This window comes from Bos taurus, chromosome X (assembly GCF_002263795.3).
Source record: "Bos taurus isolate L1 Dominette 01449 registration number 42190680 breed Hereford chromosome X, ARS-UCD2.0, whole genome shotgun sequence".
Taxonomy (NCBI): Eukaryota; Metazoa; Chordata; class Mammalia; order Artiodactyla; family Bovidae; genus Bos; species Bos taurus.
The window spans coordinates 89,939,114-89,964,774 of NC_037357.1; the positions used below are offsets into that span (position 1 = coordinate 89,939,114).

At 46.7% G+C, this 25,661-nt stretch overlaps 2 protein-coding genes and 1 long non-coding RNA gene across 8 annotated transcripts in view; 2 read left to right on the plus strand and 1 right to left on the minus strand.

Moving 5' to 3' along the window:
* LOC100297099 (P antigen family member 3) overlaps nucleotides 1-25,661 on the plus strand; it is a 418,811-nt gene that overhangs the window by 174,158 nt on the left and 218,992 nt on the right. The gene's annotated exons all lie outside the window — the stretch shown is intronic.
* Nucleotides 1-25,661, minus strand: part of LOC100297779 (fibrous sheath CABYR-binding protein) — a 154,990-nt gene that overhangs the window by 21,750 nt on the left and 107,579 nt on the right. The window lies entirely within an intron of this gene.
* LOC112445200 (uncharacterized) lies at nucleotides 17,436-24,131 on the plus strand. Its single transcript, XR_003033564.2, has 2 exons — nucleotides 17,436-23,389; nucleotides 24,029-24,131. It is a non-coding gene; the product is annotated as an uncharacterized lncRNA (long non-coding RNA).

Here is a 25,661-nt window from a genome sequence, read left to right on the forward strand (position 1 = left end):
AAATGCCCACAAAGGGCAAATCTACAGAGACAGAAATTAGACGAGAGTATGCCTGGGCCTGCAGGTCCTGTTGGGGATCGACTGCTGATGGGTACACGGAACCTTTTAGTGGTGCTGGCAGTGTTCCACAAGTGCACTGTGGTGGTGGCTGCACCACTGTGTGAAGTTACTAAAAGTCACTGCCCTGGAAGTGATGGGTGTGATTTGTGGTGTGTAACTATACCTCAGTAAAGCAGTTTAGGAAGGTACAGCTGATGTCCAAGTGAGACATGTGGGAAAAGATATGCCATTGCTTTTGTAACAATAGGAGTGCCCCGCTCCTCCCACGGTCTGGGTCCGGCCTCCTCCACATGTGCTAGATGCTCCCTCCAGAGACAGTCGCTGTGCACGTCAGGACAGAATCCCCAGTGAGCACATGTCTAGTGTGTCTCTGTATTTACACACAGGTGCCCATTGTGGGACCACAAGTCAATGGCTCTGGACAGGCTCCCAGAACCCACCCTGCATCTGAAATTCTACTTAGTTGTTTCGTGGACAACTTCTACTTAGCTACGTGGACCGAGCTTCCGTTTCCCAGATTCAGTAACGGATCTCAGCCCTCAGCTCCAACCTCTGGTCATAGGAATACCTGTTAACCTGGTGTGAGGCCCCCTGCCTGAGCTCAGCAACCCAGGAGGGATGCTCAGCAGAACAGTAACCAAGACAACGGAACTCCATCCATCCTCCTTCTGCCGCCAGGACTGAGGTGCATTCCCTCCCGTCCATCTGCCTGAGTGTTTGGAAAGGAAGGGAACTTGGGGGCCTAACACACCACTGAGTCATTGAAATTGTTCTAAATATGGCTGTGAATACATATGTCAAAATACCACTCAGAAGGGAAGACACATAATTAAAAAAATATTTTAACATCTTTAGTAGCAAACATGGCTCTTCAGTTCAGGATTCTATTTAAAACCAGGGTGAAGCATCGTGCGATTGTGCTCCTCAACCTAAACTGTGCATCAAATCTCCCCTGGAGAGGCTTTAGAAGAGGTGATGCTGGCAGGACATCCCTAGAGAGTTTGAAGTAGTAGGTCTGGAATGTAGTCCTGGAGTGAGCATTATCTGAAAAAGATCTCTTATGAAAGCCGAGCTTGCAGCTGTGGAAACAGAACCCTTTCTTACAGGAGGAAATCGAAGATCAAAAATTTGCGACTCCTCTCTACAGTGAAAGCAGGTTTTCATCATGACCCGCTATGCTTGACAGCTATCTTAGGCTGAGGAAAGGGACAACTTGCTCAGATTAATACTGGTTTGAAAACTGACCTTGTGCTTGATCTGCTGCATCTTCCTGAATCCAAAGTTTTACAGTTAAAACCCTGCTGTTGTTAGTGAAACCCATTATGATTTAGTTCTTGTCAGGATCCCTTGTGCCTAGTTAGTTTAATAAATTTCTAAAACACTGTGGAGATAACTTCATTCGACAGATCAGAATAGTGCTTCAAAGATTAAAGATGGCTGAGAATTGTAGCTGCTGATGTTGATGTAGCAGGATCGGCTGTCAGCATATGTGCTGCCTGTGCTCAGTTGCCGTTTTAACCTGTTTCCTGTGTTATCACATTAACTCCCGTGCTCAGATGAAGACCAAATCGGAATGGGATGCTTATTGGGAAAAATACAGTTAAGCAATCCCTTGTTTGGTGCACACCCATGAAGACCCACCTCCCTAAACGTTCCTTAGGGATCTCTTTCGGATATTCTTTGGCACATTCCCCAGTGATGGGCTTGCACTGCTGTGTCCTGACTCACTGTCTTGTTAAAGACAGGGCTTTCAACCTCTCAGGTGCATTACAGGGCCCGGGTTCTCTCGGAGATCCAAAAGAGGGTGATGGCCCATGCTAAGGACACGTTCAGAGTGTGTCTGGAGGAACAGGGCCTCTCAGAGGAACCCATCCCCACCTGTGGCAACAGGAAGATCTCGCGTCAGGCTTTTCCAGAGCAGCTCCAGGGGAGTCATGGCACAGTGAAGATCACACCCAGCAGCATGCCTGGGATTGTGGTTTAAGGAATTGTGTGGATGGCAGTGCCCATCCGTGTGACAGGAAAGTTGGCCTGGGGCTACTAGCAGGCCTGCAGGGCTTATGGGACATCTGAGTGCAGATGCCCCATACATCTCGGCCTGTGGGGAATCTGGGGCCCAGCTGAGATCTCCTAGGTAGATTTAGTGATAGGAAAAGCCAACAGCATACAGGGGGATCCTGATGAAAAGAAGTCAGATGGGTAAAAGTTCTGGGGGGGTGACATGGTCACCCAAGGATTATGTATGGAGTGGAAGAGCACAGGGCAGAGGTTGGAAACCAGAGGAAAACAAAGCCCAAGATTTAGGAGGGGATCAAAGTAAATGGACAGATAAGGAGACTTAGAAGTAATGGCCTGAGAGGTAGGGGGAAAGCCAGGGTGGGCTGCTGTCACAGACTCTGACCAAGGAAAAGTGGTTTTGAAAACGGAACGTGTCTGTGGCCAATACAGCACTGGGTACTATGGTTTGGCCCACGGAGCTCTTGGGAGACATTAGCAAGGGGATGTTCTGTGGATGGGCACATGGTGGAGGAATCGAGAGGTAACCGGATAAGGATGGTCCTGGAGTCTATACTTTCAAGAAGCATGGCTTGAAAGGAACCAAAGACGCACGGTATTGGAAGTAGCAGGCTGTGTGCTCACAGGGTGTGCTCTCCTCTCCTAGCTCCACCTGGTGATGCTGACCTGCACTGCCCGTGGGTGGGAGTGATGAAACTTGCATTTTTGTCTCCCTCCTCTTGCTGTGGGCCCAGTCCTCCCTGGCTGACTGAGCCTCAGCCACCCTTCTGGCATGTGCAGACCCCTCTGAATCTGGGTCTCATCGTCCAGCCCATCCCTGGGCAGGCATGTTTACTCCTCAGCCTCAGCCGCAAGGTCCCCTAGCCCACTGCCTGCTTAGGCTTCGTCTGGATTCAGTCCCTTTCCACATTTCTCCCTTGGGTGATGCAGAGCCCTCCCTTGGATCTCACCTGCACTGCAGCAGGAACCACGATCAGCTCCAGAAAATGAAATTCCTAAACTGCAGCCACCCTTCTGCCCAAAGCCTCCGTTTGGTCATTGTACAGTGTGCCCCCTGTGAGTCCCAAGTGTGAATGGGGTGGAACCCTCCTTTCCTTGGTGTTCCTCTTCATTTCTTGTCACACCTCCCTTGTCTGAGCTCTCTCACCTCTGCCTGCCACTGCCTCTGCGGGCCGTTACCCCGCAGTGACTGGGACGCTCTTTCCTTTGGCTTGTCTTTCATTTGACCCAAGACTTCCCATACAATATCCAGGTCAAAGGAGGCATAGTGTAGAATGTGTACCTTGTCGAGTACATCTAGGAGACGCTGTTGTCACATAAGCCCCACGCCCCTGAATTATAAAAAAAACAGAGGGATAAAGAACACAAGAGTCAAATGTGCCAAAGGTGCCTGAGATGTTGGCTAAGATGAGCACTGAAGAGTGTGGGATCAGGAAGTATGGATATTAATGATGGCCATGACGAAGCCAGTTACAGTGGGGTGACTGGGACAAGAGCTCCATGGAAGGGGGCTGAGGAGAGAATATCTCAGCAGAATTTGAAGCAGTTTTGCTTTGAAGGGCAACCGGTAATGTGCCAATAGCTGCAGAATAGGGTGGTGGAAGACGGTGCGTGCTCCTCTTTGCTGTGGAATGCTCCGATGGAGAGGGAGCAGGTGCTGGTTCAGGAGAGAGGAATGATAACTGCAGGTGCAAAGTTCCTGAGAAGGTGTAAGGCATGGGATCCCTGGCAGAGGTGAGGGGCTGGGTGCAGTCAGGAGCAGACGTGGAGAGGGGCAGCAGAGTGCCAGGGCAGAAACATGCAGATCGGGACTGGGAAACTTGAGAAATCCCAAGGGATTCCTTTCGCATTCTCCACGAATTATTGGCAGGTGGGGCTGGTGGTCATTAGCATGGAGGAAGGTTATTAGTGTGTAGTGTAGGAGTGTAGCTAGGTGACCGTGAAACTGAACAGCGATCTACTCCGGCCATGGATTCAAGATAAAACACATCTGTAAAGTTGTAAAGTTTTCTCCTCCATGCTCAGGTGCTCAGACACAGGCAGGGACTGGGCAGACAGGAGGGAGAAAGGAGCACAAGAGGTGTATTTGTCAGGGAGAGGTGTGTTTGCCGGGGACAGCTTCCAGCCCTGGCTCATCCGATCCAGGAGGGGCCTGGCGCATGGTGTGAAAGGACGCGTGGTCGGTGAGCTGGAGGTCTCCAGGAGGTTGTGGTATCAGTGCACTGGCAGTAGTGCCAGGGAGCTGGAGGACAGGACGTCATGTTGAGGGTGATGACAGGGAGGAAGGCTGGAAACAGGACACCATGAGGGGCGCGGTCTTTCCTGATGACGGGGCGGGACCCTGGGCAGAGGGATGCTCGGGTGGAGAGGAAGGGAGCATCGCTAAGGACGGAGAGTCTCCGGGGTGACCGGGTGAACCTCGTGGGCACTGAGGACGGATCAGAAGCGTGAGGCCTGAGAGAACAGTGAGTGTACGGGAGGAACGCGTTCACAGGCCGGGGGTGGGAGGGAGGAGAATGGACAGGGGACTTGTAACGTCCCCGCACGTGGGGAGCTTCGGCAGTGGGCGACAGGACCCGGACGTCACAGGCCAGGTTCTTCAGTGGAGAGTTCGAAACACGGTCCCTGAGAAAACGCGGAGCCAACCAGGGCCAGGAGACTGGCACGGGCCTCACTGGGTTGCTGCGCGCAGGCCCAGAGCCAGCCAATCGGAGTGCAGCCCCGCCCACCAAGCTCCGGATCTTCCCGGACACCCTGACTTCCTGCCCGTGTTGCGATGGTTCCGCGGACGGCTCGCTGTCCAGGGGTAGTTTGCCCGGACCCCTTCGAGAGATTCCCTTCCTTTCTCTGGTCTTTTCGGTCATCCCTCTTAACTTTGCCATCCACGCTGTTCAGTCCTCTGCGCGAAAACCCAGCAGAAACGATGAATTTTCTTCCGGGCTTGCGGCGTTTTGGTTTCTGTGGTCTGCAGGTGGCAGTGCTGCTCCACAGTGTCGCCGGGCTGGTTTTTCCTCCGCTCTTGCGCTTTAATAAAATGAGAAGAAGCATTTTGCCACAATAAGCGGCTGGTTTGGTTTGGTTTTCCTCTGCTTCTGCCGGTTGGCTGATCCAAACTTCATCTGAGCCCTTCAGAGAGCTCGTTGTGAGAATTTTCACCGGACCCTTTGACACTGAAAATTACAATAAAATAATATAAGCTGACATAGTGAATGATAGTGGAGGGACTGGTTACCCTTGTCTTGCTTCGGATCGTTGAGGAATTCCTGTATGTTTAAGGAGAACTTTATTATGACAGTGAGTTTTAACTTGAAAATCATTACGTGAAGTGGAAGTGAAAGTGGCTCAGACGTGCCTGATTCTTTAAGACCCCTTGGACTGTAGCCTGCCAGGCTCCTCTGCCCATGAGATTCTCCAGGCAAGAATAATGGAGTGGGTTGCCACTTCCTTCTCCAGAGGATCTTCCCAACCTAGCGATTGAATCTGGTTATCCTGCATTGCAGGCTGACTCCTTACCATCTGAGGCACCTACAATAATAACGTGACAGGGACAAGCACCAAACTAATATCCTGCTGGGTAATTGATGCTGGACACCACCCAAGAAGCAGATGCTATTACTGCCCTCATTTTATGCCTTTGGGACCTGCGGCACACAGAGGAAGCGTCAGCTCTCCAGGTTCTCAGGGTTCCTCAGAGAGTATCCCTATGTTCAGGTCTCAAGGCTGTCAGATTGTAGCTTGCACACTGGTCTGCAGGATACATTCCCCTCCCCAGTGGAAGAGTGAAATAAAATGCTCACTGGGATCGAGGGTAAGACAGCCTGCAATGCTGTGAAAGACTGCAGGAGGAGAAGGGGATGATAGAGGACAAGATGGTTGGATGGCATCACTGACTCAATGGACAGGAGTCTGAGCAAGCTCCGGGAGATGGTGAAGGACAGGGAAGCCTCCTGACGTGCTGCATGCAGTCCATGGGGTCGCAAAGAGTCGGACACGACCGACGGACTGAACACCAACAATAACATATTTATTACAATGAGATACTAAATGAAAGGGGGCAGGGAGGGAAACTACATAGAAAACGACTCATCCACTCTATCAAGATTATGACATGATAACACATTTATAATGCAAAGCACCTGGAAGTAATCTGCTGTTACGGAGTACAAGTTGCTCAGCTCACCGCAAGGTGAGTCAGGAAGGGACTTTAATCCAGAGTCGACGGACAGAAAAGAGGGCAGGGTAGTGACCCAAAATAACCATCTTGTTGGGGCCAGGTTGGACAGGACCCGGACATCACGGATCAAGTCCCTCAGTGGAGAGTTCCAAGCAGTTTCGGGGAGAAATCTCCCAGCGCACACAGGCTGGGAGACTGGCACTGACCTCACTGCTCCCCGGGGCAGACCCAGAACCAGCCCTCATCAACTCCGGATCTTCCTGGACGTCCTGACTTCTTATCCCTCGCTGTGGTTCTATGGGCGGGTCGAGGGGAAATCCTGCGGTCCGGGGGTGGTTGGCCTGGGCCCCTTCCAGAGGTTCCATTTCTTTCTCTGGTCCTCAGGGGCATCCCCCATAAGTCCTCTGCCCGAAAACCGAACAGGAAGGACCGATTTTCTTCTGGGCTTGCTGGCAGTTTGGTTTCTGAGGTCTGCAGGGGGCAGTGTTGCTCCGCGGAGCCGCTTGGCCATTTCTCCCCCGCCCTTCCTGTTTGAAAAAAAGGTCGCAAAGCTTTTTGTGGTAATCAGCGACGGATTTTTTTTTTTTTTCCTGTGCTTGAGCCGGTTGGCTGGTTCCCAGTGCTGAGGAAATGCTGAGACGTGTATTAAGCAAACTGAAAAATTAACAACAAAGAGAAAATATTAAGCAGGTCAAGAGAAAAGTAGCAAATAACGTCAGAGGGAATCCCCATAAGATTATCAGCTGATTTCTCAGCAGAAACTCTGCAGGCCAGAAGGTTATGGCATGATATATTTAAAGTGATGAAAGGGAAAAACCTACAACCAAAAATACTCTACCAAGCAAGAATCTTCTTTCAGATTCAACAGAGAAATCAAAATACAGGCAAAGGCTCAGAGAATTCAACAGTACCACACCAGCTTTACAACAAAGACTAAGGTAACATCTCTCGGCAGAAACAAAAAGGCCAGGACTAGAAACAAGAAAATTATGAATGGGAAAGCTCACCAATAAAGACAAACAGATGATAAATATCGTAAATCATCCACAAACAAATATGATATCAAAACCAGCAGTTATGAGAGAATGGAAGTACAAATGCAGGATACTGAAATTAAGAGACCAGTAAAGTTAAACAAGTATATATACTCTTTTACTCAGGCATGTGTGACTGTTTGCAACTCCATGGCCTATAGCTCTCCAGGCCCCTCTGTCCATGAAATTTTTCCAAGCAAGAATACTGGAGTGGTTTCCATCTCCTCCTCCAGGGCATCTTCCCAGCCCAGGAATCAAACCAAAATCTTCTGTATCTCCTGCATTGGCAGGGGGATTCTTTAGCACTGAACCACCTTGGAAGAGATTATATATATATGTATATCTGATATACATGTGTATGTGGTGTGTGTATAGACAGCTACAACAAAAAACACATGATAACCAAACATCTACAATAGATATAGACACAAAAAAGACAAGGGGATCCAAACACAACACTAAAGATAGTCATCAAATCACAAAAGGAAGTTTAGAATAAACACCTTTAGAACAACCCCAAAACAATTTTTAAAATGTCAATAAGAACATAAATGTCAGTAATTAGCTTAAATGTAAATGGATGAAATGCTGCATCCTAAAGAAAAAGAAAAAGATAACGGATTAAAAAAAGATGAAGACCCGTGTAAATTACTGTCTGGGCTTCCCTAGTAGCTCAGCTGGTAAAGGATCTGCCTACAATGCATGAGACCCCAGTTTGATTTCTGCATTGGGACGATCCCCTGGAGATGGGATAGGCCACCCATTACAGTAGTAATGGGTTTCTACTGGTGGCTCCCTGGGCTTCCCTGGTGGCTCAGTCAGTGAAGAAGCTGCCTGCAATGCCGGAGACCTGGATTCGATACCCTGGGTTGGGAAGGTCACCTGGAGGATGGCATGGCAAGCCACTTCAATATTCTTACCTGGAGAATCCCCATAGACAGAGGAGCCTGGTGTGGGTACAATCCATGGGGTCGCAAAGAGGCAGACACGACTGAGCGACAAAGCACAGCCCAGCACACGTAATACCGTCTACAAGAGACCCATTTCAAATCTAGGTACACATACAGACTGAAAGTGAAGGGATGGAAAAAGATATTCAATGCAAATGGAACTCTAAAGAAACCTGGAGCAGCAATACTCACATCAGACAAAATAGACTTTAAAGATTGTTGCAAGATTCAAGGACACCACATAATGATCAATGGATTATTCCAAGAAGAAGACACAATTGTAAATAAATATGCATCCAACATAGGAGCACCTCAATATACAAACAGCCATAAAAGGAGAAAACATCAGCAGCACAGTAATAGTGGGGGACTTTAACACTCCACTTTCATCCATGAAGAGCTCATCCAGACAGAAAATCAAGAAGGAAGCACAGCCCCTAAATGACACATTACACCAGATGTACTTAATTGCTATTTCTAGGCCATTCCATCCAAAAGCAGCAGAATACACTTCTCATGTGCACATAGAACATTCTTCAGGATAGATCATATCTTGAGTCACAAATCAAGCCACATAAATTTAAGAAAATTGAACTCATATCAAGAGTCTTTTCTGATCACAATGCTGTGGGATTAGAAATAAACTATAAGAAAAAACTGTAAAAAAAAAAAAAAAGAATACAAACGTGGGGAGGATAAACAATATGCTACTAAAAAACCAATGGATCCTTGAAAAAGTCAAAGAGGAAATGAAAAAATACCTAGAGACAAATGAAAATGAAAACATGACAATCCAAAACTTATGGGAGACAGCAAAAACAGTTCTAAGAGGGAAGTTTATAGAAAGAAAATCTTACCTCAGGAAACAAGAAAATCTCAAATAAACAACCTTACACCTAATGTAGCTAGAGGAAGAAGAACAAGCAACACCCCTGTTTACTTGAAGAAAAGAAATAATAAAACTCAGAGCAGAAATAAATACAATAGAGACAAAGAAACGATAGGAAAAATATCAGTGGAACTAAAAGCTGGTTCTTTGAAAAGATAAACAAAATTGATAAAACATTAGCTAGAGTCATCAAGAAATGAAGGGAGAGGACTCAAATCAATAAAATCAGAAATGAAACAGAAGCTACAGTGGACACCACTGAAATACAAAGGATCATAAGAGACTACTACAAGGAACTATATGCTAATAAAATGGACAACCTGGAAGAGATGGACACGTTCATAGAAAGCTACACTCTCCCGAGCCTGAATTAGGAGTAAATAGGTAAAAAAAGGACAGACTAATCACAAGTACTGAGATTAAAACTGTGATTTAAAGTCTCCCAACAGAGAAATCTTGAGATTGTTGAGACCCTGGAGGGGGCCTGGCCAACCAAGTCCCAGGCTTAGCAACATTCTGAGTTTTTTACAAGACAAAACAAACAGCATTAACATAAAACTAGTCTTGAAATTTGATCACAGATTGATGAAGGTATCAGTTTGCACCCTTCCTGGGATTGTAAGTGGGATCCCAGAACTGCAATCTTTGAAGTCTCACGCACGGAGAGGACATTCTGCCTGGGACCCTTTCCAAATTGGTTCCCCAGATGTGCCATAACACATGACTTTAAATCTGGATATTGGTCAAAACCCAATTTGGTGGATCTGCTCTTTCTATTTCTCTGTTCTTTTAATGTTAGTATATTGAAAGTAAACTAGATAATTCTCTAATAAATATCTGTGTTATTTATTTGTGGAAAAAAAAAAAAACTCCCAACAAACAAAAGTCCATGAATAGGTACCATCACAGGAGAATTCTATTGTTTAGAGATCACTTTTACTTCTGAAATTATTCCAAAAAACTGCAGAAGAAAAAAACAGTCACACACTCTTTTTATGAAGCCACCATCACCCTGATGCATAAACAGGACAAAAGTACAACAAAAACGACAACAACAAATTACAGGCTAATTTCACTGATGAACGTGGAGGCAAAAAAAAAACTCAATAAAATACTAGCTAACCGCACAATTGCACTCATCTCACACGCTAGTAAAGTAATGCTCAAAATTCTCCAAGCCAGGCTTCAGCAATACATGAACCGTGAACTTCCTGATGTTCAAGCTGGTTTTAGAAAAGGAAGAGGAACCAGAGATCAAATTGCCAACATCCACTGGATCATGGAAAAAGCAAGAGAGTTCCAGAAAAGCATCTATTTCTGCTTTATTGACTATGCCAAAGCCTTTGACTGTGTGGATCACACTAAACTGTGGAAAATTCTGAAAGAGATGGGAATACCAGACCACCTGACCTGCCTCTTGAGAAATTTGTACGCAGGTCAGGAAGCAACAGTTAGAACTGGACATGGAACAACAGACTGGTTCAAAATAGGGAAAGGAGTACGTCAAGTCTGTATATTGCCACCCTGCTTATTTAACTTATATGCAGAGTATATCATGAGAAATGCTGGGCTGGACAAAGCACAAGCTCAAATCAAGATTGCTGGGACAAATATCAATAACCTCAGATATGCAGATGACACCACCCTTATGGCAGAAAGTGAAGAGGAACTAAAAAGCCTCTTGATGAAGGTGAGAGTGGAGAGTGAAAAAGTTGGCTTAAAGCTCAACATTCAGAAAACGAAGATCATGGCATCTGGTCCCATCACTTCATGGGAAATAGATGGGGAAACAGTGGAAACAGTGTCAGACTTTATTTTTCTGGGCTCCAAAATCACTGCAGATGGTCACTGCAGCCATGAAATTAAAAGACGCTTACTCCTTGGAAGGAAAGTTATGACCAACCTAGATAGCATATTGAAAAGCAGAGACATTACTTTGCCAACAAAGGTCCGTCTAGTCAAGGCTATGGTTTTTCCTGTGGTCATGTATGGATGTGAGAGTTGGACTGTGAAGAAGGCTGAGCGCGGAAGAATTGATGCTTTTGAACTGTGGTGTTGGAGAAGACTCTTGAGAGTCCCTTGGACTGCAAGGAGATCCAACCAGTCCATTCTGAAGGAGATCAGCCCTGGGTGTTCTTTGGAAGGAATGATGCTAAAGCTGAAACTCCAGTACTTTGGCCACCTCATGCGAAGAGTTGACTCATTGGAAAAGACTCTGATGCTGGGAGGGATTGGGGGCAGGAGGAGAAGGGGACGACAGAGGATGAGATGGCTGGATGGCATCACTGACTCGATGGACGTGAGTCTGAGTGAACTCCAGGAGTTGGTGATGGACAGAGAGGCCCGGCATGCTGGGATTCATGGGGTCGCAAAGAGTCGGACACGACTGAGCGACTGATCTGATCTGATCTGAACCAAATACTGCGACATATTGATAGGATCATACACCCTGATAAACTGAGATTTATCCCAGGAAAGCAAGGGCTCTTCAATATACACAAATCATTCAATGGACACACTACATTAAGACATTGAAGAATAAAAACCATATACTCATCTTAATAGACGCAGAAAAAGTTTTTGACAAAACTCAACACCCATTTATGATAAAAACTCTCCAGAATGTGATTATGCAGGGAACATACTTCAACCTACTAACGGACATATATGACAAATTCACAGCAAACATTCTCAATGGGGAAAAAAATGAAGGCATTTCCTCTAAAAAGAGGAACAAGACAAGGTAAACCACATTTGCCACTTTTATTCAACGTAATTTTGAAAGTCCTAGCCATGGAAGAGAGAAGAAATAGAAATACAAGGAACCCCAATGGGAAAAGAAGATGCAAAACTGTCATAAATTATTAGGATAGTTGCTTTACAATTTTGTGTTATTCTTCCCAGTTCTTCCTCCGCTGAGTCCCCAAGTCTGTTCTGTACGTCTGTGTCTCTATTGTTGCCTTGCAAATAGGCTTATCAGTATCGTTGTTTTAGATCTCATATATATGCGTTAATATATGATTTTTGTTATTCTCTTTCTTACTTCACTCTGTATAATAGGCTCTAGGTACATTCACCTCATTAGAACTGACTCAAAAGTGTTCCTTTCTATGGCTGAGTAGTATTCTGCTCACGTATGTACCCAGCTTCTTCATTCATTCATCTGTGGGTGGACATCTAGGTTGCTTATATGTCTTAGGTATTATAAATGGTGCTGCAATGAACGGTACAAAAAGTACATGTGTCTTTTTGAATGAAATACAATGAAGTCTCTGTGGAATGAAGTACAATGCAAAACCACCTTGCTGACAGTCGGATCTTCAGGTCTGTGGTGCTTTCCCAATTGCAATTGGTAGAATAAAGTCAGTGTCTTTATTATTTTGCTTTTACTCTTTCCCAGTGTCTTACTGGTATCAATTGGTAGGAAAAAAATCACAAAGAATTAATCTCAAAAATATACAAACAGCTCATGCAGCTCAATAACAAAACAATAAATGACCCAATCAAAAAAATGTGCCAAAGAACTTAATGGATATTTGTCCAAAGAAGACATACAGATACGTAACAAACACATGAAAAGATGCTCAACATCACTCATTATCAGAGAAATGCAAATCAAAACCACAAGGAGGTATCATCTCATGCTGGTCAGAATGGCTACTATCAGAAAGGCTACAAACAATAAATGCTGGAGAGTGTGTGGAGTAAAGGGAACCTTCTTACACTGTTGGTGGGAATGCAAACTAGTACAGCCACTATGGAGAACAGTTTGGAGATTCCTTAAAAAACTGGAAATAAAACTGTCATATGACCCAACAATCCCACTGCTGGGCATACACACTGAGGAAACCAGAATTGAAAGAGACACGTGTACCCCAGTGTTCATCGCAGCACTGTTTATAATAGCTAGAACATGGAAGCAACCTAGATGTCCATCGGCAGATGAATGGATAAGAAAGCTGTGTTACATATACACAATGGAGTATTAATCAGCTATTAAAAAGAATACATTTGAATCAGTTCTAATTAGGTAAATGAAACTGGAGCCTTTTATACAGAGTGAAGTAAGTCAGAGAGAAAAACACCAATACAGTATATTAACCTACATACATGGAATTTTTAAAAATGGTAATGACAACCCTATATGCAAGACACCAAAAGACACACAGATAAAGAACAGGCTTTTGGGCTCTGTGGAGAAGGCAAGGGTGGGATGATCTTAAGGAACAGCATTGAAACATTTATATTACCATATGTGAAATAGATGACCAGTCCAAGTTTCATACATGAAACAGGGCACTCAAAGCCAGCGAACTGGGACAACCCAGAGGGATGGGATGGGAGGGAGGTAGGAGAGGGTTCGGGATGAGGGACACATGTACACCCATAGCTGATTCATATGAATATATGGCAAAACCTACCACAATACTGTAAAGTAATTAGCCTCCAATTAAAATCAATTAATTAAAAAAATTTCAAGTAACACCAGCTGCTCCTCACATAGACAGATGACAACAGAAATTACCAGGCAACCAGGGAGACGCCCCCGACCTCAACCCCAAGAGCCGACCATCACCAGGTGTCATCTGTGAGGGCATCTCCAGTACCCGACAACTCTTCTTGTGACTCTGGATGTGATCGTCCCTCCTAGCCTCCAAGCTGCTGGGAGAGGCCCTCGGGGCACACCGTCCAGAGGGCCCGGCACTACTTTCTCACCTCCGAATCACCCCCGCCCTACTGCCACCATCCCAGGGGACAACCTGCTTTTCTTCAGGCCACTCCGGGCTTCCTCTCAATCCACCACAACCAAGGGAATACTCAGGAAGGTCCTTCTATGAGGAGGGGAGGGGTAAATGTCCCATCTTTGTGCTGTCAAAGCCAGGCCCACAGACTCCTCCCCTGTGAAGGGCAGGTAGCCGCTACAGGACCCTGGACGACTCCTCCTCTCGGTGGTCTTCACCCTTCTCTTCCACACACACTGAGGATGGGAGGCTGACCCACCACTCCAGGCTTCTCGACTGGCCTGAGGATGGGAAGCACTGCATTGGCATTCCGCTAGTGAGAACCTGATCCTGAGAAAGAACGCGTGAGAGCGAGAGAGAGAGAGAGAGAGAGGCTCAGACACGCAGACAGAGGGAGACATCTATCGCCCTAGGACGGACCAGGTGTGCGTTAGTGCCGCAGGACCACAATCCTCTTCAGTCAAGTGGGATCCCAGCTCTCTCAGAACTGTTGTTTTCCACAAACACCCCCACCTCTTCAGGATCAGATGGAGGTTGCACAGTCTGTATATGACTTATTTCTCTTTCTCTCGATGGGGATTGACACTCTTAAGCCGATACTGAATCTTCCTATGGACATTGGTCGATCTGGAATAATTGGACTCAAATCAGTGTTCACCAGGTTCAGAAGTAGGTTCTTTCCTTGGCATCACCTCCCTCCCCACCTCATGCCCCACTTCACAAAATGAGACAATATAATGAAGTATTTTCAGGGGAGATGCATTTCCCATATTGAAATCATCGCAGTTGTTCTTTCTCAAGAGTGTGTGAGTTAGGCCCTGATGTGACATCGGAATAAGTACATACTTTTAATAGGCTCCTTGAGTCCTGCCTTGGTGTGCAATGCTTTTGAAAACTTTTATCTCCTGAATCGCCCAGCAGTGGTGTATACTAATTTTAAAAGGAAGGTATCTTTTGTTGTCTGGATTCCTGGAGTACAGCTGATCCTGGACAGTAGACCTGTGCTGTGGTCAGAAATTTGGATACATGATTAGGTAAGGGTTTCCATTTATATTTCAATTGTTCATTAGTCCCTAAGTCATGTCCCATTATTTGTGACCCCATGGACTGTACCCACCAGGCTTTTCTGTCCATGGGATTTCCCAGGCCAGAATACTGGAGTGGGTTGCCATTTCCTTTTTCAGGGGATCTTCATGACCCAGGGATCAAACCCCAGTCTCCTGCATTAGCAGGTGAATTCTTTATCATTGAGCCACCATGGACGCCCTTGTATTTCCGATACCATTGCCTTATATTTGACCTACCTGTATTGGGTGTATTACATATGTCTGTGCCTGTGTGTTAGGCTTGCTTCACATGTTTCTTTTGTCCACAGCAGTAAAATGAAGTAGCTTGCTTTGCTTAAGTCTCTCAAGGTACCAGAAACAGAGAAAATGTATACAGAGAAAGGGTTTCCTTAACTTAAGGAAAAGAATTTCCACAACTCCCCATGAAAGGGGTTTAGTTTCCAGACTAAAACCTATTAATATTCAATGAAATCTTTCGTGACGCTCATTATAGGAAAGCAATGGTTCTACTGTTTTTACTTGAATATTGGCTACATTTAAAATTATGCTTGAGACTGTGTGAAATAGATAAGTAAAACTACAGATCCCGGTGATCCATTGGCTTTACCCTGCATATGGGTGCAGTACAAGCTCAGTGAAAACCATCAGTTTGGGTGAGTACAATGTGCCCTGCAAGGAAATATTTTTTATACAGTAGACACACTGGATGTGCTAACGGGAAATCTATACTTTGCTCAGCAGATTATTTATATAATAAACAAGGACTTAGAGCCAAGGGAATGTATAAGGTGGTGATTGTGAATGAAAATAGGTGACAACATTGAGAGAGACAGAGAGTGGTGTAATGAATGGTGCAGAGACCTTCACATTTTAACAGATGTACATGAAAGATGGTTAGGACCACTACCAAGCAGTGTGACCTTGAGTAGGATGGTCACCATCTCTGATCCTCAGTTCCCTTGCCTGCAAACGGGGACAATAATATTATATATTACCCCACCCCCAGGCAAAGCCATTCCTCACGGCCCTGATCTCAGCCTCCACTGGCTCCTGTGGTCAAGGCTCTCATCACACTTGTTTCACCACGGTCTTCAGACTGGCTTCCTGCCCACCCCACCATGAGCTCCTTGAGGACCTTTTAACCACAGGGGCTCAGAACACGTTTACCATCTTATGAGTGATGATAAAGTGAGGTACACAGAGCAGTGCAGCTGCTGTTATGCTGTCAATTCGTTGCAAACAACCCATAGGAAACGAGTGGCCGGAGTAAACCTCTCCACTCAGGTTTCTGTTGCTCCAGGGCCGTTTGTGTTTTTTTATCCCCACATCGTCCAGAAGCTTATTGTACGAGGGAAACGCCCTCCTTTCCCCTTCCTAGTGCATAATCATTATAGCAGCCATTTCTCAACTGAATTGTCAGTGAGTGAACCCTGAAAATCCTCAGCTCTAATTTTGGTTCCCTCAAGCAGGTGAGAGGAATCCTGTCATCTCTCCCCACTCTGACAGGAGTGTCTAATGTCCGTTTCTTCCCACTTGGCTTCCTCTTTATTCTGTATCTTGGACACTCCTTTACCTCCTGAGACTGAGGTCTGTCCTAGGCTATGGCTGCTTTCAGCACTGTGCTGAGGGCATAGATGACCAGGTAGGTGCTGGGGGGATACTTGTTGGTTGAATACAGCTCAGAGAGCCAGGCTACTTTATTTCACGGGTGAGAAGTGTAACCTCCACGCAGGCTGCCATCAGCAGGATGGACGGTTTGAACCTGCTGATCAGTGTCCTTGGGCAAGTCCATAGGCTTTCTGTCACCCTGCTCTCCCCTCTTCCTCTTGCTGCCATAGCTTCTTCTACTCCGTACTTTCCCCGTGCCCTCCTTTGTGCTCCCTCTGCTCTCCGTGTACATGTACACCATGCCAGAGACCACCCTGTCTCCCGGCTTCATGTTGTGTGATTGTCAGTTCCCTTTCTAATTAGACCGCTTTGAGGAGTTTTCTCTTCGCTCACAGTCCATGGTGGACACCCCAATACAGTAAGCATCATGGGTCTCCTTTTATTCTTTTTCCTTTGTTTTACCCTTCCCCCCACATTTTTTTTCCTTTTTTGAGGAATCAATATGGTATTGTGAGTAAGGACACTAGCTCTGATTCAGATAACCTTCCTTTCCACCTAGTTCTGCCACTTGTTATCACATCATCTTGAGAAATTAAACTGGCCCACTGTGCCATATGAGCCTCACCTGAAAATGGGTGAATTATTCTTAATAACGACATGAACTGAGCAGGTGGGTTTTGTATTGAATGAGGTTCGTAGGAATGTGTTGGCATGTTCCCTGTTGTAACAAATACTGAGCTGCAGTGGGGCAGGTTGCAGGTCAGGCCTTACCCTCAAGCTTCACGAAGCACTTCAAGGTGACATTAGACATCTGTGTCCAGCCCTAGAGGCTCCTTTCTTCTCAGTCACAGTCCTCGAGCTTTTCCCTCACAGCTAGATGAACACTCACCAGGAGGCTGGCTTTTCTGTTACACCTCTCCCACCTGGAAACTGCTCACAGACTTCATCTCTGTTGCGTGCATCATTCTCTTCCTGGTAATTTTGTCCTCAGATGGATTCAGGCTCCTCCTATTGCAAGGGGATGCCCAGGACTGATAACAAGGGTGTGATGTTTCCCTGCTCCCCCATGGCATGGAAACTCTCTGGGACCTGTGCCCAAACTCGTCTCCCCATGTCATCTCCCTCCATCCCACAGTTCACAGTTTACACTCAAGCTGGGTTCCAGTGCAGGCCCTACCAGCCCAGACTCTCTGCTTCAGCCTCAAATTCCTTATCTGTAAAATGGCAATAACTCTACCTGTTGGTCAGGTTTATTGGGAGACCTAGTGGGGATAACAGATGTAAAACACCTAGCACCCATGACCTGGCAGGTGGAAGGCACTAAATAAATGGCTGTGTCCTCTATCAGCTCCTGTAATGCACAGCATCTGGTGTGGGATAATACTGTGACTCAATCGATGTCTTTGGACTGAAGGGTCTAGTCTGTGCAAGGGGCAAAACAAGAAATGAAATTGTGGAATAATAAGAAAGAAAGAAATGAAACCTATGTCCACACAAATACTCATCCTTACATGTCTTTCACAGCAGCACTGTCTGTAATCTCCAAATAGTGGAGCAGCCTAAAAGTCTGTCTGCTTTTAGGAGACTGGTAAACAAAGTATTCTGTAGCCATTCAGTGGAACAGCATAGATGGATGAAAAGTGATGAACTTCTGCTTTCTGCTGCTACATGGGTGAGCCTCCAAAGCATTATGCTCAGTGAAAGAACCCAGACACAAAAGGCCACTTCCTGCAGGAGTCCTTTGATATGAAATGCCCAGAAAGGGCAAATCTACAGAGACAGAAAGTAGATGAGAGGATGCCTGGGCGTTCAGGTCCTACTGGGGATCAACTGCTGATGGGCATACGGACGGTTTTTGTGATGCTGGCAGTGTTCCACAAGTGCACTGTGGTGGTGGTTGCACTAATGTTTGACGTTACTAAAGACAGTGCACTGGATGCATTGAATGGCTGTGATTTGTGTTGTGTAACTATACCTCAGTTAAGCAGTTTAGGAAGGTAATGCAGATGTTCAAGTGAGACATGGGGGGAAAGATATGCCATTGCTTTTGTAACAATAGGAGTGCCCCTGCTCCTTCCACGTTCTGGGTCCGGCCTCCCCCACATGTGATAGATGCTCCCTCCAGAGACAGTCGCTGTGCACGTCAGGACGGAATCCCCAGTGAGCACACGTCTAGTGTGTCTCTGTGTTTACCCACAGGCGCCCATTGTGTGACCACAAGTCAGTGGCTCTGGACAGGCTTCCAGAACCCACCCTGCAACTGAAATTCTACTTAGTTGCTTTCCCATTCTTCTCAAATAACGTGTTCCCAGCTTCCGTTTCCCTGGTAATGGACCTCAGCCCTTAGCTCTAACCTCTGGTCACAGGAATACCTGTAGCCTGGTGTGAGGCCCCCTGCCTGAGCTCAGCAACCCAGGAGGGATGCTCAGCAGAACAGTAACCAAGACAGTGGAACTCCACCCATCCTCCTTCTGCGGCCAGGACTGAGGTGCATTCCCTTCGATCAATCTGCCTGAGTGTCTGGTAAGGAAGGTGACTTGGGGGCATAACACACCACTGAATTATTGAAAATGTTCTAAATATGGCTGTGAATAAATATGTCAAAATACCACTCAGAAGGGAAGACACGTAATTACAAATTTTTTTAAATTTCATTAGTAGCAAACAGGGCTCTTCAGTTCAGGATTATATTTAAAACCAGGATGGGTGAAGCATCATGCGATTGTGCTTCTCAATCTTAACTGCGCGTCAAATCTCCCCTGGAGAGGCTTTAGGAGAGCTGATGCTGGCAGGACAGCCCCAGAGAGTCTGAAGTAGTAAGTCTGGTATGTGGCCCTGGAGTGAACATTATCTGAAAATGTTCTCTTAATGAAAGCCGAGCTTGCAGCTGTGGAAACAGAACCCATTCTTACAGGAGGAAATCGAAGATCGAAAATTTGTGACTCCTGTCTACAGTGAAAGCAGGTTTTCATCATGACCCGCTATGCTTGACAGCTATTAGGCTGAGGAAAGGGACGACTTGTCCAAATTAATACTTGTTTGAAAACTGGCCTTGTGCTTGCCCTGCTGCATGTTCCTGAACCCAAAGTTTTACAGTTAAAACCCTTCTATTGCTAGTGAAACTCAGTATGTTTTAGTTCTTGTCAGGATCCCTTGTGCCTAGTTAGTTGAATACATTTCTAAAACACTGTGGAGATAACTTCATTCAACAGATCAGAATAGTGCATCAAAGATTAAAGATGGCTGAGAATTGTAACTGCTGATGTTAATGTAGCAGGATGGGATGTTAGCATATCTGCTATCTGTGCTCAGTTGCTGTTTTAAACTGTTTCCTGTGATATCAAATTAACTCCCGTGCTCAGATGAAGACTAAATAAGAACAGGATGTTTACTGGGAAAAATACAGTTAAGGAATCCCTTGTTTGATGCACACCCATCAGGACTCACCTCTCGAAACGTTCTCTTTAGGGATCTCTTCTGGATATTCTTTGGCATGTTCTCCAATGACGGGCTTACACTGCTGTGTCCTGACTCACCATCCTATTAAAGACAGGGCTTTCAACCTCTCAGGTGTATTACAGTGGCCACGTTCTCCCAGAGATCCAAGAGGGTCATGGCGTGTGCTCAGGACACCTTCTCAGTGTGTCTGTAGGAACAGGGCCTCTGAGAGGAACGGATCCCCACCTGTGGCAACAGGAAGATCTTGGGCCAGCCTTTTCAAGAGCAGCTCCAGGGGATTCATGGCTCGGTGAAGATCACACCGAGCAGCATGCCCTGGATTGTGGTTTAAGGGACTGGGTGGATGGCGGTGCCCATCCATGAGACACCCCAGGGAACACTGGCCTGGGGCTACCAGCAGGTCTGCAGTGCTTATGGGACATCTGAGTGCAGATGGCCCATATGTCTCAGCCTGTGGGGGAAGTGGGGCCCAGTTGAGACATCTTAGGTAGACCTGGTGATAGGAAAAGCCATCAGCATAGAGGGATACTAGTGAAAATAAGTCAGATGGGTAAAACCTCTGGGGAGTGATGTGGTCACCCAAGGATCATGTATCGAATGGCAGAGCAAAGGGCAGAGGTTGGAAACCAGAGGAAAACAAAACCAAGAATTAGGAGGGGATCAAAGTAAATGGACAGACAAGGAATCTTAGAAGTAATGAACTAAGAGGGAGGAAGAAAGCCAGGATGGGCTGCTGTCACAGACTCTGACCAAGCAAAGTGTTTTTGAAGACGGAATGTGTCTGTGGCCAATACAGCACTGGGTACTATGGTTTGGCCCATGGAGCTCTTGGGAGACATTAGCAAGGGGATGTTCTGTGGATGGGCACTCAGAGGAGGAATCAAGAGGTAACCATATAAGGATGTTCCTGGAGTCTATATCTTCAAGAAGCATGGCTTGAAGCGAATCAAAGACTCAGGCTATTGGAAGTACAGGCCTGTGTGCTTGCAGGGTATGCTATTTTCTATTCCCCAAACCAAAGAGACCAGGATGCCAGTTCCAAAAGAATCGTCAGGACAGAGTGGAGAATTGGAATGACCTTCACAGGTGAGTATTCATGTTCAGGGGGGAGTGTGGTATTTTCAAAGCAGCAGTGGAGTTCCAGGAAGGCCTCCTTCCTCTCCCTCTGGGCCCCACTCTGCCTCTGCAACCCATGGTCACAGGAAGAGCCAGGGTGGTGGTGGGGGACGTGGGTTGCTGAGATCACAGTCTCAATGTATGCTCCTTAGACTCCACAGACACTTTAATGTATTTTTTCTCCCTGGATGATCTGATCTTCCTCATGAGTGTTCACCCTTCATACTGGTTAGTAACGGGAAAACCCCCACTGAAGTTGCTTCTGACTTGGAAAGTGTGGTTGCATGCAACCAACTGAATATCCACAGATACAAATGCTCAGTCTATTCTGGTGAAAATGCTCTCTAATTCTTTCAGCGAAGGAGCAGGGGTATATGTCAATTACAAGTCTCACAGTCATGTGGGAGAGGGAGTCTATAACACGGCATAGGTTTGTTTCTTCACAGAGGCCTCAGTGTTCCCTGAGGGAAAAATGACTGTCCTCTCCTGGCTCCAGCTGTTGATGCTAACCTGTACTGCCCATGGGTGGGGGTGGTGAAACTTGCATTTTTGTCTCCCTCCTCTTGCTGTGGACCCAGTGCTCCCTGGCTGACTGAGCCTCAGCCACCCTGCTGGCATCTGCAGACCCCTCTGAATCTAGGTATCATCGTCCAGCCCATCAACAGGCAGGGATGTCCATTTCTCGGCCGCAAGGTCCCCTAGCCCATTGCCTGCTTAGGCTTCATCTGGATTCAGTCCCTTTCCACATTTCTCCCTAAAGTGATGCAGAATTCTCCCTTGGATCTCACCTGCACCACAGCAGGAACCAAGATCAGCCCCAGAAAACGAAATTCCTAAACTGCATCCACCCTTCTGCCAAAGACTCCGTTGGGTCATTGTACAGTGTGCCCCTGGAGTCCCAAGTGTGAATACGGTGGAATCCTCCTGTCCCTGGTGTTCATTTCTTGTCACACCTCCCTTGTCTGAGCTCTCTCGCCTCTGCCTGCCAGTTCCTCTGTGGGCCATTCCCCATTGTGACTGGGATGCTCTTTCCTTTGGCTTGTCTTTCATTTGACCCAAGACTTCCCATACAATACCCAGGTCAAAGGGGGCACAGTGTAGAACGTGTACCTTGTGGAGTTCAGTTAGGATACTTTGGTGTCACATCAGCCCCACGCCCCTGAAATATAAAAACAGAGGGTTAAAGAACACAAGAGTCAAATATGCCAAAGATGCCTGAGATGTTGTCTTAGGTGAGCACTGAAGAGTGTCTGTGGGATCAGGAAGTATGGATATTAATGATGGCCATGACGAGACCAGTTACAGCGGAGTGACTGGGACAAAAGCTCCACGGAAGGGGGCTGAGGAGACAATATCTCAGCAGAATTTGAAGCAGTTTTGCTTTGAAGGGCAACCGGTAATGTGCCAGGAGCTGCAGAACAGGGTGGAAGACGGTGGGTTTCTCCCTTTGCTGTGGAATGCTGGGATGAAGAGGGAACAGGTTCTGGTTCAGGACAGAGGAGTGATAACTGCAGGTGCAAAGTCCCTGGGAAGGTGCAAGGCATGGGATCCGGAGCAGAGGTGAGGGGCTGGGTGTAGTCAGGAGCACATGTGCAGAGGGGCAGCTGACTGCCAGGGCAGAAACATGGAGTTTTGGACTGGGAGACTTGAGATATCCCACGGGATTGCTTCTTCCTTCTCCAGGAATTATTGCCAGGTGGGGCTGGTGGTCATTAGGATGGAGGAAAGTCACTACTGTGTAGTGTAGTAGTGTAGGTAGGTGAGAGTGAAAATAAACAGCAGTTCTACTCTGGCCACGGATTTAAGATAAAACACTTCTGTAAAGTTGTAAAGTTTGCTTCTCAACGATCTGGTGCTCAGACACTGGCAGGGCGTGGGTAGGCAGGAGGGTGCAAGGAGAACAAGAGGTGTGTTTCCCAGGGACAGATTCCAGCCCTGGCTCAGTGGATCCAGGAGGGGCCAGGCGAGTAGTGTTGAAGGACGTGTGGTAGGTGAGGTGGGGGTTTCCAGGACGTTCTGGTATCAGTGCACTGGCACTAGAGCCAGGGAGCTGGAGGACAGGACATCATGTTCAGGGTGATGAGAGGGAGGAAGGCTAGAAACAGGACACCATGAGGGGCGCGGTCTTTCCTGATGCCCGGGGCGGGACCATGGGCAGGGGGATGCTCGGGTGGGGAGGAGGGGAACATCGAAGAGGACGGAGAGTCCCTGGGATGACCGGGTGAGCCTCGTGGGCAATGAGGACGGATCAGAAGAGTGAGGGCTGAGAGAACAGTGAGTGTACCACGGGAGGAACGCCTCCACAGGCCTGGGGTGGGCGGGAGGAGAAATACAGGGGACTTGTACCGGTCCCGCACTTTGGGGGCTTTGGCAGTGGGCGACAGGAGCCGGACATACCCGGTCAGGTTCCTCAGTGAATGAAGACTTTGAAACAGAGTCCAGGAGAAAACTCCCAACCGACCCCGGCCAGGAGACTGGCGCGGGGCTCACTGGGTTCCTGCGCTCAGGCCAAGAACCAGCCAATCGGAGCGCAGCCCCGCTCACCAAGCTCCGGATTTCCCGGATTCCCTGACTTCCTACCCGTGTAGCCTTGGTTCCGCGGGTCGCTGGAGAGGAGCCCGCGGTCCATGGGTGGTCTTGCAGGGCTCCTTCGAGAGGGTTCCTTCCTTTCTCTGGTTCTCAAGGGCATCCCCCTCAACTTTCGCATCCAAGCTGTCCAGTCCTCTCCGCGAAAACCCAACAGAATGGATGGATTTTCTTCTGGTCCTGTGGGGTTTTGATTTCTGTGATCTGCAGGTGGCAGTGTTGCTCCACGTATCGACATTCTGTTTCTCCCCCGCGCTTCGCCGTTGAAAAAAGGCGACGAAGCCTTTTGCCACAACAAGTATTGTATATTTTTCTCTGTTTGCACAGGTTGGCTGTTTCAAACTGCATCTGAGCCCTTCAGACAGCCCTTTGTGGAAACTTTGAACAAACCCATTGACACTTAAAATTACAATAAAATAATATAAGCTGATATATTGATCTCTCTTGTCTTCTGATTCTAGAGGAAATGCTGTATTTAAAAAGAACTTTATTATGACAGTGAGTTTTGACTTGAAAATGTTTATGTGAAGTGGAAATGAAAGTTGTTCGGTCCTGTCAGATTCTTTAAGACCCCTTGGACTGTGTAGACTGCCAGGCTCCTCTGCCCATGGGATTCTTCATTCAAGAATATTGGAGTGGGTTGCCATTTCCTTCTGCAGCAGATCTTTCCAACCCAGGGACTGAACCTGGGCCTCCTGCATTGCAGGCTGTCTCCTTACCATCCGAGCCACCTACAATAATAACATGACAGGGACAAGTGCCAAGCTAAGATCCTGCTGGGTAATTGATGCTGGACACCACCCAGGAAGCAGGTGGTGCTACTGCCTTCATTTTTGCCTTGGAGAACTGTGGCACACAGAAGAAGCTGTCAAGGTTCTCCGGGTTCCTCCAAGAGTGTCCCTATGTTCAGGTCTCAAGTCTGTCAGATTGTAGTTTGCACACTGGTTTGCAGGATGCTTTCCTATCCCCAAGAGAAGAATGAAATAAAATAATGGGAATGAGGGTAAAGTGAAAGTGTTAGTCGCTCAGCCCTGTCTGATTCTTTGAGACCCCCTGGACTGTAGCCCACCAGGCTCCTCTGTCCATGGGGAGTCTCCAAGCAAGAATATTGGAGTTGGTTGCCATTCCCTTCTCCAGCAGATCTTCCTGACCCAGGGATTGACCCTCGGTCTCACAGGGATTGCACTGAGGTCTCCCACATTGCTGGCTGATTCTTTACCATTTGAGCCTCCAGGGAAGCCCAAATGAATGTAAAATAGCCTGCAAAACTTTTTAAAATGTATAATAACATAGTTATTACAATAAGATGCTAAATGAAAAGGGAGGGTGCCACACAGAAAACAATTCATGTACTGTATCAGTATCATGACACAACACAATGATAAAGTAAAGCACCTGGAACAAATCAGGTACTTTCCATTTAGTTTATATTTGACCAGATTTATATTGAGAACAGACTGCTGGTCATTTCTTGGTTGATAATGGAAATACTAGTGTGAGGAAAAACACAGCAAAAGATACAGCACCTGTCCTTAGACAGTTCTATTATATTTCCCATTCAGGTAGGGGATCAGAGATGAGAACTATAGCTCTGGGGACTACCTGAGAGACAGATGGGCAGAGAGCAGAATTCATTTTCACTTCTGAAGAATCTCATGGGCATTTGCTGGGTCCATAACATTGAGCTCTGAGGGTGGGGAGGAAAAGTAGATTTCATCACTCCTGTCTCCTGTAATGAAAAGGGAAGCTATTTGTTATTAGGGGAAAGATGTTTGTGAATCACAAGTATGAGAAAGGTCTTATATTCAGAATACATAAGGAATTGGAAAATTGCAAAGGACAAAAAGTAGTGAAGGCAGACAGATCCTTTTGTCAGGAATTCAGGTGTGGAAGGAGAAACCAGAAAGTGGCAGCCCTGGGCATTTTCAGGGTGATGGACGTGGCCTGTTCTTGGTCATGG